The sequence below is a fragment of the Pongo abelii genome, chromosome 1 (genome assembly GCF_028885655.2).
Source record: "Pongo abelii isolate AG06213 chromosome 1, NHGRI_mPonAbe1-v2.0_pri, whole genome shotgun sequence".
Lineage (NCBI taxonomy): Eukaryota > Metazoa > Chordata > Mammalia > Primates > Hominidae > Pongo > Pongo abelii.
The window spans coordinates 157,898,115-157,906,180 of NC_071985.2; the positions used below are offsets into that span (position 1 = coordinate 157,898,115).

General features: G+C 48.6%; 1 protein-coding gene and 1 long non-coding RNA gene across 7 annotated transcripts in view; one reads left to right on the top strand and one right to left on the bottom strand.

Moving 5' to 3' along the window:
- LHX8 (LIM homeobox 8) overlaps positions 1-2,434 on the bottom strand; it is a 27,328-nt gene extending 24,894 nt beyond the window's left edge. For 2 of the 6 annotated variants that reach the window (XM_063711825.1, XM_063711816.1), the window contains exon 1: positions 1,359-2,434. The gene's annotated coding sequence lies outside the window, so the exon portion shown is untranslated. Of the gene's footprint in view, positions 1-33 lie in introns of all 6 variants that reach the window. The other 4 variants (XM_063711828.1, XM_063711813.1, XM_063711824.1 and 1 more) reach the window with 2 other exon arrangements.
- Positions 2,317-5,485, top strand: LOC103892324 (uncharacterized). The gene is made up of 4 exons (XR_008514320.2): positions 2,317-2,453; positions 3,339-3,403; positions 3,854-3,927; positions 4,334-5,485. It is a non-coding gene; the product is annotated as an uncharacterized LOC103892324 (long non-coding RNA).
- The last annotated feature ends 2,581 nt before the right edge of the window (positions 5,486-8,066 follow it).

The window sequence follows — 8,066 nt, forward strand, 5'->3', positions numbered from 1 at the left end:
GGGATAACAAGTTAATAACAATCATCCCCTCACAAAGCGCTTTCTTTCCAGACGTCAATCATAGCGGAGCGGGGAACACCGGGCTAAAGGGGGTGCGGGGCAGTGGGAGGCGGAGTGCGAGAGAAGAAAAGAGGATTGAGGAGGGGGTGGGAGAAGAAACTTGATTTCTTTAATAACCTCAATTAAAAGAGCAAGACACATATATATTTTTAAAAGGGGGCTTTTTGAATAGGATAGCCGAAAGGTGAAGAGGTTTAATAGGATACTTGAAAGCTAATTACAGCGGGATTTAAGAAGCCTGGTGTTTGTTCTGATGACAATTTGAATGAAAATGCTTCAGATTAAACCGAGCCAGCAGCTCTTTCGTAAACTTACAGCAATTAGAGTCGCGAGTGATTTACACTCGTTTCTTTAAGGTGTAAATTGCCACTTATTGCTCAGTAAGTCAACATTTGAGCTACTAAAGGATTATTTTTAACCAGCGCAAAAAGCGGGAAGAATAATGGAAGATATCCAGCTGAATTTAATTTGTGCCATTAAAAGAACTCACCCAACCTCTGACAAAATGTTTTAAAGAAACAACGCGCGTTACTCAAGTGTTTCCAAGTATTTGCTGGAGTTTTGTTCTTAAACGAAAACGCAGCGTCTCTGGGCTTAGACCGCTTTCGTTTCCAAAAACTCTAGCTCGGGGTCGGGTGGGTCCCCCGAACTCAAGCGGCTCGCACTTCTGCATTTCTGACTGTTCGCCTCCCCTTCTCCCTCCCTCTGGAAGCACCAGGCAAGATACCAACCTGGGGGCCTCCCGGACCCTCGGCCAAGACCCTCCCTTTCTGGGGTGCTCTCCCTACGCGGGACCCAGCGTAGCTGCACTGAGGCCGCGTCCTCACACACAAAGGACGTTTAAGCAGAACAGCTCCGCGTTCGCCTGGTGTCCCCAACCGGCTTCGGAGCAAAGAAATAGTCAGGGGCGCCCTGCGCGCGTCCTGCTGAGGCCCTCAGACGGGCTGCAGATGATTTCAAACTTAAAACACCGAATACCCACAGGTCCTGCCTCCCGAGTGAGGTGAGAGCTTGTCAGCTTCCCCAGTCTACTCAGACAAACCGCGTGACTCGTTTTGTGCCCTGCGGTTTTCTTTTGGCATTTTAGGTAAAATGGCTCTCCCGGCAAGCCCAGGGATCCCGGAGGCCTTTCTGGAGCCCCGCAGAGGGAGGTGTGCCTCAGGGCAGGCAAGTGTCCGCGGGCAGCCGAGCGAAACGAGCTGGGTCTCCGGTTCCACCCGACAGCCGCCCAGTCCTCCCGACCCACTCTCCCGGACCGCCACGATCACCACAGCAAATAGAACAAAAGCACGACTCACATGGACCTGAGAGCGCCTTAGGCTCGAGGCTTCATCTCCCAAATTACAGTCTCCATGTCTCAGGTTAAGTGAGCTTTTGGGGAGGGAGCGCAATGATTACTGACTAACGCTACTACGTAATTAAAAAAAAAAATTGCCAGGTCTGAAGATGAGGCCTTTACAGGTAGTTTCTGAACCTTGTTTAGGAGCCCAAACAACTCGAGTTTCAAGGACACTGCGATTCAGCTGGTCTCGCCAGGCGTCGGCTCGCTCACCTTCTCAGGGGGAACTGCCAGCTTTGGCACGTCCTTTGCTACTAGTTTACATACAAACATCTGATCGTTCTTCCAATACATGGCACTGCTAGGGCTGCTTATCACATACCAACTCCAGAGGGTCAGAGGCTGTCCGTGTCTGCCGATCTCCCCCCTCCCCCGCCCCGATCCACTAATAAAAGCTGATGCCGAGAAGGATAATGCTACAAGTGTGTCTTCGTCCAAAAAGGCCGCTGTGGCCTGACCACTTTCTGATGAACCGTTCTTAAAATTCCTTTCCCAGCTTCACTGAGCTGTCCCTCCAGGAAAAGAAAAAACGTTTTGTTTTCCAGAGGGTGGAACCTAATATAAAGGAAGGGGGCGTCTTTTCCTGGAGAAATTGCTTCACCTCTTTCAGGAAAACCCGCCTTCTCTACATGTTAAAATCTTTATCAGAACACGCCAACTGACTTCAGGTTTAGTACTAAAGAAAAAAAAATGGGGGATGTCCTGTTAACTTGACTTTAAAAAATCTACGTCTGCATTTGCCATAACTTTTAAATTCTCGCTCCCCAACCCAAACCTAAACAAAGATTCAGGTTACATCTCTTTCTGCAGCAAGCAGAAGGGGAAGCGGAGGTCTGGGTGACTTGAAAGTTTTAGTCATTCTCTTGAAACTCGCAGCTCTCCGGTGTAGCCGAGGAACGCCACCGCTCCTGTCAGCCTGGGGGCTGACTTATCTAGCAGTTCGCGTTCCCTTTCCGAAAAGTTTTCTCATTAAGATAAAGAAGGAACATCTGAGCAACACAAAAGCTTATGATTTGCGACTAGATTTGAAATCAAGGCTACAAGAAAGACAAAAGTATGTTGCTAATGAGCATTGCTCTTTCATCTCCTAGACAAAATATAAGCCGGAGCAGCCTTGTCTGCTGCCTCAAGTTCTGACTGCGGGGCGGGGGAGCGGCGGAGGGAGGTACTCAGGGTACCGTAATTTTGATTAAGATTGGAAGGTGTGTTTGTTTAAACAGACTCTTTGTGGTATAAACTTTATTTCATTATTTAGTGTATAAAGACAAATTTAGTTAAAAGATTATTTTTTAATGATTTTTGTTTCCATTTAAAAAAACTAAACAAACTTCTGAAACTAAGAAGATCTAGGAGTCTATTTTTTAAAGGCCTTTAACAGAATCATAGGATTTTGCTTTAATTAGATGGAAATATATATGTAAAACACACACACGCACACACACATATCTTATCTCCTTGCCTTATTTGTATAGAAGAAAAAGATCGAAATGATCTTGCCCAGACCCCGGCTCCAGCCGGCTAGCGGAGGAGATAGATAGCCTTTCCTGTGATGAAGTGAGCCTGTGTAAGAGTCTGGGACCGAGTTACCACTACAAGTTTAGTTTTTCCTCCATTGCATTTTTCTCCCATAAACACTACAGTCTTCAGAGCATTTTCCTATCGCCATTGTTTTTCTTTTCGCGCAACTGCACACAAGTTAATATTAGCCATCCCCCTGCCGGTCCTCTCTGGGAGATCTCGTTTAAATTTACTGAGCGAAGGGAGGAGGACGCTATAATTGATCTGTGCCCTCTTAGAAAATTGAAAGATTGGGGTGGACTGACTTTTCAAAAAGCTAACTTGTGCGTGGGAATCAGAAAGACTTGTGTTTTTCATCAAATGCAGAAATCGGTATTGGGGGTGGTGGAGAAATTCACATAATGCATTTTCCATGAAATAGCATCGTTCTGGAGACCGCTCTTCCGGATGGAAAGTCAGAGTCGTGCAGAACATTGGCGCCATCAGGTCATGTATAGAGCAGCATTTCGTTGAAAGTGGAATTAAACATAAAGGTCCAGTTTGGATATTTAATTACAGTTTGTGTGTGTGTGTGTGTGTGTGTGTGTGTGTGTGTGTGTGTGTGTGTTAGGGTTTAAAGTGAATCTGGAGTACTGTCTGGCTACTATCGAGGAGAATTTATCGCGCGGGTCATTTGGAGATCCAGAGAGAGCTAGAGCTGTGTTAGGGAATCAGGGCGGGGGTGCGGGCATTTATGCGGTCTTTCCACCCACCCTCGCCTAATCAGGCGGCTCTCAATCAGGTTTTCAAAATACTAACCTTGATCTAAGAGCGTCTATCTCTGCATAAGTGGAGAAAATGATTCATTGTTAGAGGTTTCTGGGCTTGGGGAAGAAGAATGGTCGTCAGACAGGAGCAGAAGACCTGAAAGATTGGTCTGGCCTCGCTTTACTCCAGGCGCCCTGTGGGATGCTGACCTGTCCCAGGATGCAGCTGCGCGCACCCCTCCTTGAGCTATAAGCCTCTGGGCGGTGAGTCAATTTCTATGTCCTGGGCGGTATAAGCCTTTGGCTGGGGGTCGAGTGTGCAAGAAGAGGGGAATGTGTTTGCTATGAATCCCAGGGCTGATCGTCCTGTCGGTCTGGGTCCAACGACCTTCTGACCTTTTGTCAAGGGTGGGCGTAGGAAGGTATAGCTTCTTCATGGTGGCCCGGTTCCCTGGAGCTCGCGTCACGCCTCTTACCCACGCTCGTCCTCGGCTGTGGCAATGGAAAAGTTATCTTGCTACTTTACAGGGGTGCTTGGGCTAACAATCAAAAGAGTTTTTTGTTTGTTTGTTTGGTCTTAGTAAAGAGGGTTTTTAGCCCAACCTCCAGTTGATTCCAATTTTGAACGAAGACTCTGATAAAAAAAAAAAATCATCTTGTGTGTCCACAGGTGGAAAAGCAATCGCTTGCGTCGTGACAGTTCCTACCTACTAAATTGAAAATTTGAAAATCAGAGACCGCAGGCCCACCCAAAGTGTCTACCAACGTCCGCGGACCACAGGGCTTTTTGCAAGCCCATGGAAAAGACAGCCTGAGAGACTTCGGAGTGCGTCCTGTCCCAGGCTGTGCCTCTCCTGCTCAAGGGAAGACTTGAGTGTATCTCCCTAAAAACCGATGGGGGCAGGGAAGGGGTCTAGATCCCGTGGAGCCAGGCCTTGATTGGAGGTCCGGGGCTGGAGAGAGGGAACACCAACCCGCCCTGACCCCCACAGCTTCCACTCACCCGAAGAGCTGCCTAATTGGGCTGCGAGCAGCTGCGAAATTTGTAATCGTCTAATAAGGCTTCCGCCTCGGTAATTCTTATCAAAAGGCATAAAACTGATATTTTCACACTCAGCTCGCACTGCAGGCGCCGTTTATAAACATCCTTCATCAGTGGGATGAAATTAAGCCTGCATTGACAGAGGTCTCTGGAACTCAATATTTAAAAGCAATAGATCCGAATTAGCAAATTATAAATTTAAGTAGGGAAAGTCCCCACCAACTTGACTATTGAACCCTTTGCCTCTGAGCTCCTCGGGGTGAGTAACCACACGTTTGAGAGAACTTAACCTGGAGGTTCTGTGGTGTCAGGCCATCTCCGGAAACTCGGATTCCCGAAACTGCGCCTGCTACGGCTCCTCCCGCCCGCCTTCTAGGGACTCGCCTGGGTCAGACCTGTGGAGACCGGGGCGAGGCACAGCTGGAGCCTGGGAGAAAACGCGGTCAAAGGAGGCGCATCCAGGACTCCCGGGCAGCCTGCAGGCGCAGTAACAGAGCCCTGCTCTTGCGGACCCGAGCTTTCCCCGGCCCGCGGCCCTCACTGCCCACCTCCAGGGCACCAGCGCCAAGGGTACAGTGGGCCATAGGACTGTAGGAGGCGGTGGAGAATGGGGAGACTTTCGCGATCATAAGAAGGTGCAGATTCTGGCAGAATTCTGGTGGCGACTCCTTCGATCCCTGAAGGTGGAATCTCAGCTAAAACCACTCTGAAACTGTGGATGTCACACTTGGTTCAGGGTTAGGAGACCGTGTCTTTGGATTTTTGCCCATCCCGTGTAACCATTATAAATATTAGTCTGGAAAAAGACTTTAGGAGATTGCTTCTAGAGGTTCTTTCTACAAACTTGCCCTGCTCAGAATCTGCATAACTCCTCAGAGATGGCAGAGCTGTATACGGGCTCACCTTGGGAGTTACCGGTCCCAGACTCCGTTTTAGACCTTGCTACCCACAGTTTCTGAGGGTAAGAGAGGGGTGCTTTTATTCACGCCAGCGGAGGTCGCCAAAAGCGGGCGAGGGCCTCCGTCTGGGATCCACTGGTGTCTCTCACACTGTGGGCCAAGACTGAGGTTTGATGGGCTTCCCAGCTGGGCAAGCCTGCTCCACGCGGGACACCCGGGAATCCACTGGCGGGCAGACCCGGCCTTCGCCACCCGCCCCGCGGCATTCCTCACTGCGGTCTGATGCGCCAGCTGGGGCCAGTTGTCTCAAGCGGTTCTGGAGGACCAATAGCGGAAAGCCAAGTTCTGCGACCAAGAGTCTGTACCAGTGACTCGGTGTTTCTTTTCAGCCAGTTCGCAGAGCGCCAGTAAGCTCTCCCGGTCCTCTACGGAAGAAACAGGGGAAGCATTTCCAGTCTAAGAGAGAGGATGGGAGAAAGAAAATTAGGAACCACGCGGAGCCCGAAATTAAGCAGGGCAGCCTGGAAGCTTCCCGGCTAAAAGCTATGGCGCGAAACGCTAAAGTCCATTACACCATTTATTCATTGTGACATTTCCAAGCCGACAATCGCGCCTTAAGCACGCTTGTGGTTTGGAGGTGCCGGTTTTATATGCATTTTACTGTTTAGAATGATAAACAAATCAGGACCAATGGAAACCTGATTCTAACCTCTTTCTACAGAACTCTGCCTGCATAATTCTGTAAAAGCCGAAATCCAAGGTGGCGAGAGAGAGAGAGAGAGAGAGAGAGAGAGAGAGAGAGGGAGAGAGAGAGAGAATCCAACTCTCTAACCGCCTCCCTTTACCGCGTTTCCCTACAAGTCCTAGGCAAACAGGGCAGATATAGCCTGGAGTTCGCTGATCAAGAAAGAGGATGGAACCGAGACCCTTTAGGCTTCTCCTCCCCTTCCACATCCCCGTTTTCCCACTTGCCCAGGGATGTCTGAAAGTCCAACTCGGCCAGTGTGGCAGGAAAGCTAAACTTTATCTAAGTGCAAAAACCAGACGTTTTTCTCGGTTTCTGGGGATGGGTGAGAGGCAGAAGTGGGACTGTGTGAGCCTCCTATTCGCAGGCTTGGATGAGATTTTGATAAGGGAACCCTCAGCTCAAGTTGTTAGCCAGGGTGAATGAGCCCCACACAAGCCTGCGCCGTCCGCCCACAACTTTGGTGTCTAAGGTTCTCCCCAGCAACACTTCCACCTCCGGTGTAACTCATAAAGCTATGCTTTTACAAAAAAAAAAAAAGTTGGCCCAAGAATCTTGAGCCATGAATTTTAAAAACTTAAATAACTTCTATATGCATTTCTGCTACAAGAGACTGGTTCTTGTAACTGTGGCAAGGTTTTCTTCCTTTCCTTCCTATCCTCCTCCTCTCCCTTCCTCCTTCCCTGCTTGCCTTCCTTCCTTCATGGGAGTTCAGGGTTTAAGAGGTAGGCAATGTGTTATTATAGTAAGAGCACAGGTTTGAAGTTAGTCAAATATGTAATGGAATTTTGAGCAATTTACATTTTTAACACTTGAGCTTTCTCATTTGTAAAATGAAGATGGCATCACTTGAAAATTGTCATAAAAAATCACAATGTTGAATTAAGTGCTCATCCACACAGGAGGTTCTCAGTGAATATAACGTTTCTCCTACCACATCCTCCTTCACCTCTCTAGAGAGGTCTGGATGTAGAGGAGCCACCAAAGGCCCAATTTCCCCAGTGAAGAGTAGGTCAATGTTCTTCAGCGAGTTGACCATTTCTAGGGGTTCAGACGGTCATGTGGTTAGACGCACCTCCCTGGGCTGCAGAGGCTCCCGAGATGAGTGCAGCTGCCTGCAGCCACCTCTGTCGTGGCAACTAGGCCCAAGGATGCACAATGAACACCTTTTTCATCTCCTTTGTTGCTGGTTTATTTGAGTTAATCTAGCACATTTAAAAATGCCTGGCACCCTTCTGTCAGTTTGCACAACCTTCTGAATATTGTGAAAATGGCAGTAATCATAGCTGTTGATTATTATTTGCCCCCACTGACGTTATGGCACACAACCCTACTTTAATTTGTCCAAAGCCATATTTTACCAAGCCAGGGCAGAATTCAAACCCAGACGTCCGACGCGAATGCCTGACTTTTAACTACTTTGCGGTGTTTGTCCTCTTTAGGGTGAGTTCAGAAATGGACACTTTCGGTAAATGGATTCATGATAGTTTTTTACCACTCCAGCACAAGTGGTCCAGCCGCTAGCCTCTTGCCTCTGCCCACTTCCGCTGAGCAGCTGGGGGGCGTCTGGTGTCCTGTGGGGAGGAGCGCCACCTTCCCACGCCTACTCTTGCTGAGGTTAAACAGCATTTCAGTGCCGAATAAAACGGCCACGAAGGGGAAAAAGGAGAACGCTTAAATCGGCGGTAAAATCGTTCTCTCTCCTTTTCCTTGCAGA